We start from the raw sequence: 10,872 nt of genomic DNA, 5'->3' as shown, positions 1-10,872 counted from the left end.
ACAGGTTTGCAGAGCTGGAAAATGAAGAAGGGATTCAGCAGGTAGTCACTGAAGGTGGAAGGGCAAGGAAGAAGAGAAGAGCAGCTAGTCCTATAGGAAAAGGGGAAGAGTCAATGGAGACTACACCAAATATGAGCCCCAGGAGGATACAGGATGGGTTGAAGAGGATTTCAAGGGAGAATAGGAATGGAAAGAACTTGCAGCCAGAGGGAACAGGGGATAGACTGGAGAATAGCACTGTCACCAGGAAAAGGTAGGTCTATGTGATCGGGCACTCTTTACTGAGAAGAATAGACAGGCCTGTAACCAGAGCTGATCCAGAGAATAGAAGGAAGGGTGTGCTGTCTTCCAGGTGCTAAGATACGGGATGTAGACCTGAGATTGAAAAGGATCCTAAAGGGAGCAGGAAAGAATCCCCTAATTATCCTTCATGTGGAAACAAATGATACGGCTAGATTCTCGCTGGAAAGTATTAAGGGAGACTATGCTAGGCTGGGGAAGACGCTTAAGGAAATCGAGGTTCAGGTGATCTTTAGTGGGATTCTGCCTGTTCCTAGAGAAGGGCAACAAAGGTGTGACAAGATTACGACTATCAACAGATGGCTTAGGCAGTGGTGCGATAAGGAGGGCTTTGGGATGTATGGCCACTGGGAGGCATTCATGGATAGAGGACAGTTCTCTCGGGATGGACTTCATCTGAGTAGGGAAAGAAATAGACTTCTAGGATGGAGGCTGGCACAACTGATTAAGAGAGCTTTAAACTAGGAATTTGGGGGAGATGTCCAGGCAATCTCCATGCCAGATTTTAGCATTGAGAGGGAAGAAAACAAAGTAAGAAAGGATACAGCTGCGGGTAGGAGAATGTATATAAGGAGGAAGGGCAGTGTGGATACCAGTCTAATAGGTTATACTGGCTGTAGAATGACTGTGCCTAATAGGGTACAGAACGTGAGCGAGGTCAAACAGCAAAAATTAAGATGTTTGTACACCAATGTGAGGAGCCCAGGTAACAAAATGGAGGAACTAGAGCTACTGGTGCAGGAAGTGAAACCAGATGATATAGGGAGAACAGAAACACGGTAGAATAGTCGTCATGACTGGACTACGGGTATTGAAGGGTCTGTGCTGTTTAGGAAAGACCGAAATAAAGGTAAAGGTGGTGGAGTAGCGTTGTATATCAAGACAGAGTCCGTCTGGGCAAAAATTACATTGGGGAAGAAAACTACTAGAGCCTCCCCTGGGATAGTGCTTGGGGCGTGCTATAGACCGCCGGGATCTAATTTGGGTATGGATAGAGCCCTCTTTAATGTTTTTAAGGAAGTAAATACTAATGTAAACTGCGTGATCATGGGAGACTTTAACTTCCCAGATATAGACTGGAGGACGAGTGCTAGTAATAATAATAGGGCTCAGATTTTCCTAGATGCAACAGCTGATGGATTCCTTCATCAAGTAGTTGCTGAACCAACTAGAGGGGATGCCATTTTAGATTTGGTTTTGGGAAGTCGTGAGGACCTCATAGAAGAAATGGTTGTAGGGGACAATCTTGGTTCAAGTGATCATGAGCTAATTCAGTTCAAACTGAACAGAAGGATTAATAAAAATAAATCTGCAGCTAGGGTTTTTGATTTCAAAAGGGCTGACTTTCAAAAATTAAGGAAATTAATTAGGGAAGTGGATTGGACTGAAGAACTTATGGATCTAAAGGCAGAGGAGGCCTGGGATTACTTTAAATCAAAGCTGCAGAAGCTATCGGAAGCCTGCATCCCAAGAAAGGGGAAAAAATTCATAGGCAGGAGTTGTACACCAAGCTGGATGAGCAAGCATCTCAGAGAGGTGAATAAGAAAAAGCAGAAAGCATACAGGGAGTGGAAGATGGGAGGGATCAACAAGGAAAGCTACCTTATTGAGGTCAGAACATGTAGGGATAAAGTGAGACAGGCTAAAAGTCAAGTAGAGTCGGACCTTGCAAAGGGAATTAAAACCGATAGTAAAAGGTTTTATAGAAATATAAATAAGAAGAATACAAAGAAAGAAGAAGTGGGACCGTTAAACACTGAGGATGGAGCAGAGGTCAAGGATAATCTAGGCATGGCCCAATATCTAAACAAATACTTTGCCTCAGTCTTTAATAAGGCTAAAGAGGATCTTGGGGATAATGGTAGCATGACAAATGGGAATGAGGATATGGAGGTAGATATTACCATATCTGAGGTAGAAGCGAAACTCGAACAGCTTAATGGGACTAAATCGGGGGGCCCAGATAATCTTCATCCAAGAATATTAAAGGAATTGGCACATGAAATTGCAAGCCCATTAGCAAGAATTTTTAATGAATCTGTAAACTCATGGGTTGTACCGTATGATTGGAGAATTGCTAACATAGTTCCTATTTTTAAGAAAGGAAAAAAAAGTGATCCAGGTAACTACAGGCCTGTTAGTTTGACATCTGTAGTATGCAAGGTCCTGGAAAAAATTTTGAAGGAGAAAGTAGTTAAGGACATTGAGGTCAATGGTAAATGGGAAAAATACAACATGGTTTTACAAAAGGTAGATCGTGCCAAACCAACCTGATCTCTTTCTTTGAGAAAGTAACAGATTTTTTAGACAAAGGAAACACAGTGGATCTAATTTACCTAGATTTCAGTAAGGCGTTTGATATGGTGCCACATGCGGAATTATTAGTTAAATTGGAAAAGTTGGGGATCAATATGAAAATTGAAAGGTGGATAAGGAATTGGTTAACAGGGAGACTACAGTGGGTCCTACTGAAAGGTGAACTGTTAGGCTGGAGGGAGGTTACCAGTGGAGTTCCTCAGGGATCAGTTTTGGGACCAATCTTATCTAATCTTTTCATTACTGACCTCGGATCAAAAAGTGGGAGTGTGCTAATAAAGTTTGCAGATTATACAAAGCTGGGAGATATTGCCAATTTAGAGAAGGACCGGTAAATCATACAGGAAGATTTGGATGACCTTGTAAACAGGAGTAATAGGATGAAATTTAATAGTGAGAAGTGTAAGGTCATGCATTTAGGGATTAATAACAAGAATTTTAGTTATAAGCTGGGGATGCATCAATTAGAAGTAACGGAGGAGGAGAAGGACCTTGGAGTATTGGTTGATCATAGGATGACTATGAACCGCCAACGTGATATTGCCGTGAAAAAAGCTAATGCGGTCTTGGGATGCATCAGGTGAGGTAATTCCAGTAGAGATAAGGAGGTGTTAGTACTGTTATACAAAGCACTGGTGAGACCTCACCTGGAATACTGTGTGCAGTTCTGGTCTCCCATGTTTAAGAAGGATGAATTCAAACTGGAACAGGTACAGAGAAGGGCTACTAGGATGATCCGAGGAATGGAAAACCTGTCTTATGAAAGGAGACTCAAGGAGCTTGGCTTGTTCAGCCTAACTAAAAGAAGGATGAGGGGAGATATGATTGCTCTCTATACATATATCAGAGTGATAAATACCGGAGAGGGAGAGGAATTATTTAAGCTCAGTACCAATGTGGACACAAGAACAAATGGATATAAACTGGTCATTGGGAAGTTTAGACTTGAAATTAGACAAAGGTTTCTAACCATCAGAGGAGTGAAGTTTTGGAATAGCCTTCCAAGGGAAGCAGTGAGGGGCAAAAGACCAATCTGGCTTTAAGATTAAACTCGATAAGTTTATGGAGGAAATGATATGATGGGATAACATGATTTTGGTAATTAATTGATCTTTAAATATTCATGGTAAATAGGCCCAATGGCCTGTGATGGGATGTTAGATGGGCTGGGACCTGAGTTACTACAGAGAATTCTTTCCTGGGTATCTGGCTGGTGAATCTTGCCCATATGCTCAGGGTTTAGCTGATCGCCATATTTGGGGTCGGGAAGGAATTTTCCTCCAGGGCAGATTGGAAGAGGCCCTGGAGGTTTTACGCCTTCCTCTGTAGCATGGGGCACGAGTCACTTGCTGGAGGATTCTCTGCTCCTTGAAGTCTTTAAACCATGATTTGAGAACTTCAATAGCTCAAACATAGGTGAGAGGTTTATTTCAGGAGTGGGTGGGTGAGATTCTGTGGCCTGCGTTGTGCAGGAGGTCGGACTAGATGATCATAATGGTCCCTTCTGACCTTAGTATCTAAGGAATCACTTCACTCCTCTGTTTTCCCTCCCACTCTTTTGTATGTATTGTGTGTTTAGACTGTAAGCTCTTTGGTGCAGAAATGGTCTCTTTCTACATGAACGTTCAGTGCTTAGCACAATGGGGCCTGATCTCCAGTGGGGCCTCTGCAACATGTAGAATAAATAGTTTTAAAGCAGTCCCAATTCATGTTGATTAGAACATTTCATTCCCAGTGTTTTTTCCCCTCTTTCATTTACTGTTGGGAGTGGCCTCATTTATTATCAAGAAGAATCTGAGCTCAGTCCCCCATTTGAATGTTTGTCAAGAAGAAGAGCAGCTGGTGTTGGTGGACAGTGTAAGAAGCTCACTCACTTTAGTCTTCCTGACTACTTGATTTGTTTTATTATGGAAACCCAACCATGGAAAATATCCAATATCAATTTTTTTAGAAGTCCACCTGAAAGGAGCAGCACAAAAAAAATTGGTGGTGATAAAAAGAATGGATGAAGTGAAGTCCCTTTGATACAAGTTCAGTGATGGAATCCCTAAAAACCCTGCATCTGCAGAGGAAAATTATGCAGGAACAAAGTCATGTAGTACATTAATGATCAACCTTCCAATGCCAGGACAGATTTTTGAGTCCAATAGAGAAGCATAACTTACCTGCTATAAATAAAACATACGACAGAAACCACTGGGTTGATTAATCCATCCAGCCAAGCAAACGATAATCAGCTAGGAGACAAATAAATGGGTCAACAGGTATTTCGCACTTCAGTGCCTTCATAAGAAATCACAGACCTGAAATCCAAACTCAGAGGCATAGCTGCAGTCTGAGAAACAATAAACTGTAACTCTGTTTAAAAGACATTTTAAATGGGTTTCTGACTGCACATTTCGGCAATTTAAAAGCACATAATGGAAAAATTTGATAACTCCAGGGATTTGTTTTCAAGTAAAAATATAATGAGGTTTAGTGGTAATGACTGATGCTTTATTAAACTAATTGCAAGAACTAGAATGTCTTTTATGAAAGAACTGATAGAATATTTAACAAATTTCAAGTTACCTACTAAACTGAATATGTAATTATAAACAATGCACTTGTAACAAACTACTGACACTCATATTCCCTGGCCTAGAGAATTGGCTTCTGGCTTGAAATTACTTACTGCCAGAAAGCAGATTGTCTGTATTCATTTTTATCAGCATCAAACTTATCTGACTTTTTTCCACTGCTACAGTATCTGAGCAAATTGAAGATAGATGAGACTTGCAATAGAAAATGAAAGAATTGCAAAGCTTCCAAATAGCAGTTTAAAAAGGAAATTAAGTAAAAGTAATTGGAATTCTTCACCACTATCTTCATGCTATGAAGCCATAATTTTTTAAGTGGATAACAATCAATCACTTACCGGTAACTACAAGGAGATGTCAAGGCATACATATATGTCCCCAACATTTATATATTGTAAATACTAGAGTTTACAAAATCATAAAACCAGCAGAAGGGCCAAACTGACTTTGTAAAGATAATGCATAATGTCTAGTTTGTTTTCATCGTCCAAGCTGAGACAAATTCAAAGTGTGAGTAAAGACCAAAAGGAGTTAAAGTTGTTAAATCTTAAACTTTATTACATCAGGTTCAGGGAATTTGATTTTTAAAAGTATGGAGTTTTTTTAACGTAAGGGGGGGGGCGGATCTCTACATTTGTCATAAATTTAATCTCTTCCCATTGACACTACTCACTGGATTTCAAAAGCACTGCGTGTCGGTCCAAATCTGTTTATACTGAAGTCATTGGCAGTTTTACCACTAACTTTAACAGGAGCAGAGTTCAGACAACACTGAGTGCTTTGGAAAATTCTTCCCTACAATTCTGCACAGAAAGCATTGTCTCACCAACCTTCAGTAAAAAAGGAGCAATTCATCAAGCTACCTGTTGTTAAAAAGCTCAGTTCCTGCAATTGCTCCTCAGTGAACTTCTCCAGATAACCAATTAAAACAGAAACCAACCCCCCTAAATCTAAGGTGCAAGAAATGCGAGGTGGGTAAGAGATTGTGACTAATTGTTGGTAGTTCATATTCTCTGTACTGAGCCTCTTGGGCTTTTCTGGGCTCCACAGCTCCATGCAGTAGGCCTAGTTCTGATCTTGCCCACAGCAGCTTTGCACCAGGGTATGTGTCACTGATTTCAAAAGACACACTTCTAATTTACCCAACTGAAATCACAGTTGGGCTAAAAGCATGGCTGGAGTGAGCTGTACTTTAAATAGAGGTAGGCCTTACTTACATCGTAACATTCCAAATTACTGTCCTGTTCGGGGCATGTCTACACTGTCCTGCAGTTTGCATTACGTGGGTGTGAGTAGCATCAGGTAAGAATGAAGTTCTTACTTCATTTTCACACTTTGATGCGTGCTGTAACTCCCCCCCATGCAGGCGTGAACTTAAAGGTCCCAAGTTTGCTTCTGAAAGGGGGCCATGCCTGGCCATCCCGGGTAATTGCCATCGATGGACCTATGCTCCATGAACTTACCTGATTCTTTTTTGAAGCCAGGTATACTTTTGGCCTTCACAACATCCTCTGGCAAGGAGTTCCACAGGCTGACGGCGTGTTGTAAGAAGCACGTAATTTTCTTTGTTTTAAACTTTCTGCCTATTAATTTCACTGGGAGACCCCTGGTTCTTGTGTTACGTGAAGGGGTAAATAGCATTTCCGTATTCACTTTCTCCTCGCCGTTCATAATTTGATAGACCTCTACCATATCCCCCATAGTCATCTCCTTTCTAAGATGAACAATCCCAGTCTTTTTTAATCCTTCTTCATATGGAAATTGTTCCATACTCCTAATCATTTTTGTTGCCCTTCGCTGTACCTTTTTCATTTCTAATATATCTTTTTTGAGATGGGGCCACCAGAACTGCACACAGTATTCAAGGTTTGGGCATACCATGGGTTTATAGAATGGCATTATGATATTTTCTGTCTTATCTATCCCTTTCTCAATAGTTCCTAATGCTGTTCGCTTTTTTGACTGCTGCTGCACATTGAGTGGATGTTTTCAGAGAAATATCAACGATGATTCCAAGATCTCTTTCTTGAGTGGTGACAGCTAATTTAGAACCCATCATTTTGTACATATAGTTGGGATGTTATCCAATGTGTATTACTTTGCATTTATCAACACTGAATTTCAGCTGTCATTTTGTTGCCCAGTCACCCAGTTTCTTTTTAAGTCTTCATAGTCTGCTTTGGACTTAACTATCTTGAGGAATTTTTAGAGCTGTCAAGCAATTAAAAAAATTAATCGCAATTAATTGCACTGTTAAACAATAATACCATTTATTTAAATATTCTTGGATGTTTTCTATATTTTCAAATAGATTGATTTAAATTACAACACAATACAAAGTGTACAGTGCTCACTTTATATTTATTTTTATTACAAATATTTGTGCTGTAAAAACAAAAGAAATAGTATTTTTCAATTCACCTCAAAATTCAATTCATACAAGTACTGTAATGCAATCGCTTTATCATGAAAGTTGAACTTACAAATGGAGAATTATGTACAAAAAAATAACTGCATTAAAAAAAAAATGTAAAATGTTAGAACCTACAAGTCAGCCCAGTCCTACTTCTTGTTCAGCCAGTCACTCAGAAAACGAAGTTTGTTTACATTTGCAGGAGATAATGCAGCCTGCTTCTTGTTTACAATGTCACCTGAAAGTGAGAACAGACATTTCCATGGCATTGTTGCAGCCAGCGTTGAAAAATATTTACGCGCCAGATGCGCTAAAGATTCATACGGCCCTTCATCTTTCAACCACCATTCCAGAAGACGTGTCCATGCTGATGACCAGTTCTGCTCGAAAATGACCCAAAGCAGTGCAGATCGACGCATGTTCACTTACATCATTTGAGTCAGATGCCGCCAGCAAAAGGTTGATTTTCTTTTTTGATGGTTTGAGTTTTGTAGTTTACTCATAGGAGTGTTGCTCTTTTGAGACTTCTGAAAGCATGCTCCACAGCTATTCCATCTCAGATTTTGGAAGACACTTCAGATTCTTAAACCTTGGGTCGAGTGCTGTACCTATCTTTAGAAATAGTATCTTCTTTGCATTTTGTCAAATCTGTAAAAGTGTTCTTAAAATGAACAACATGTGCTGGGTCATCATCCAAGACTGCTATAACATGAAATATATGGCAGAATGAGAGTAAAACAGAGCAGGAGACATACTATTCTCCCTCAAGGAGTTCAGTCAAAATTTAATTAACACATTTTTTTTTTTAAATGAGTGTCATCAGCATGGAAGCATTTCCTCTGGAATGGTGGCCAAAGCATGAAGGGGCATACGAATGATTAGCATATCTGGCACATAAATACCTTGCAATGCCAGCTACAAAAGTGCCAGGTGACATTGTAAATTATCTCCCACAAGTGTAAACAAACCTGTTTGAGCGATTGGCTGAACAAGAAGTAAGACTGAACAGACTTGTAGGCGCTGAAGTCTTACATGACTGCACTCAAAAACAAAACAACGTACCAAAAAGAAAAAAAATCTACATTTGTAAGTTGCACTTTCATGATGAAGAGATTGCACTGTGATACTTGTATGAGATCAATTGAAAAATACTATTTCTTCTATTTATCATTTTTACAGTGCAAATATTTGTAATAAAATAATATAAACTGAGCACTGTACACTTTGCACTGTGTGTTGTAATTTAAACTAATATATTTGAAAATGTAGAAAAACATCCAAAAATAGTTAATATATTTCAATTGGTATTCTATTGTTTAACAGTGCGATTAATAATCGCAAATCGCTTTTTTTAGTTAATCGCGTGAGTTAACTGCGATTAATCACCAACCCTAATTTGAATATTTCACAAGTGCATTTGTCCATGTCACTTGTATATTTTACTTGAAAATTTGTATATCCTTATTCCTATTTTCTGACTAGGCTCTAGTTGTCTGGAACCTATAAACTGTGGCTCTTGGTGTCCAGTGCACCTTGGGCCTGCAATTTCACTATTTTTAACCCTTAGGAGAGCCCTTCATTGGATCCAGTCTAGTACTTTAGTGTTCTCTCTTCCTCAGTTAAAGCCCTGAGGAATTTTGGATGGGCTCCTCTTAGTTGATCCCTCACAAGGAAGTCTTGGCTTCATGGAGCATAATCTGAGTTGATCTGTTATTTAGCCATTTTTAAGACCCTGTTGTTTAAGAGTCTTAAAACTAAGAAACAACAACAAAAAAAAAACCCAAAACAAAAATGCTGCAGGAGTAAAAATAACGGAGGCAAAAGTCCACCAACAAAGTGGGGGCTATCAAATTTATTGCACTGAGTGCAGCATGTACCATTACCTGCCTTCTCGGCACGTCACGTATGCGTGCAGTTGGTTCGAGCAGCTCATGGCCTTCAGAGACCAGAGTGGCTGAACTGGAAGATCTGAGGGAGACAGAGAGGCACATAGACAAGACTTTCCGAGACACAGTAGAGTCATCCCACCTACAATCTGAAAACCTCTGTGCTGTTGAGAAGGATGAAAGTCTCTGGAAAGGACATCATCAAACTGGAGTGGAGGGAAACAGTCCCATAGTTGGACCCTCCTGCCATATGATATCATGGTATCCTCACACACTGAGAATACCCCTCTAGGTGAGGGAACCCCAGTTATTAGGGAAGACAGGTAATAGTAATGGGGGATTCAATCATTAGAAATATAGATAGTTGGGTTTGTGATGACTGGGAGAATTGCATAGTGAATTGCCTACTAGGTGCAAAGGTTGCAGATCTCTCGAGACATCTAGACCGACTTATATGCAGTGTTGGGGAGGAGCCGGTGGTTGTGGTACATGTTGGTACCAATGATATAGGGAAAGTGATTTGTTCTTCACTGTTGTTCCTCTCACAGTATTCAAGCTATAGTAGACAAGTCCTATAAAGAATTCATGTACCAATGTGGATGGAGGGCAAGACCAGTTTTGCATTTAAATAACTACTTCCCCATCCCAAGCTGCTTTTTACTTTTAAACTCATTAACTAAAATTTTGCAACAGAAGTTTTAAAGATACGCTTTGATAACATACATTAGATTAATTTCAACTGTAAAAATAACCAGACTGAATATCATTATTTTTTCCTGAATGTGGTACAGCAAATAAACACAACTATATAACAAAGCAATAATTCCATTACTGAGATCTACTGGCATCGAAACAAACAAGAAAATATAAATTCCCTCTTTTGGTTTATGGTATCACCTAAATTTTGAAGGAATTATAGCTTCATTATATACAAACGGATGCACGCTATTCCATATGTAATCTCAAAAATGGTTCCAAATGTCTTAAATAGAACAGGCATAAAAATATTCTGTATAATCAAACTTAGCCAGGGAATAAGAGTGGAGCTCTGTGAAGTGAAACTCCACAGCTTAATAGGAGAAAGAAAACCTTAAGACCCAGCCTTTCATTTCAAGAATGGGGCTGTGAAAGGAACTTCATAATCTTCTACCTACCTTTTCCCACGTCCACCGGGTGCCTGATGGGAAGAACACACACCTATTATTGCACATTTTTTTCAAACAGCTTGTTAAAAACAAATGTGTAATTCTACATATAGGTTGCGATTCAGCCAGGTAGTTAAACGTGCATGTAACTTTCAGCACAGGAGAGGCAGGCAGCAGTCCCATTGAAACTAAGGGGGCCAACGTCTCTTGCTGAATCAAGGTCATAAAGCACT

This window comes from Lepidochelys kempii, chromosome 9 (assembly GCF_965140265.1).
Source record: "Lepidochelys kempii isolate rLepKem1 chromosome 9, rLepKem1.hap2, whole genome shotgun sequence".
NCBI lineage: Eukaryota > Metazoa > Chordata > Testudines > Cheloniidae > Lepidochelys > Lepidochelys kempii.
This window is presented reverse-complemented; position numbering follows the sequence as displayed.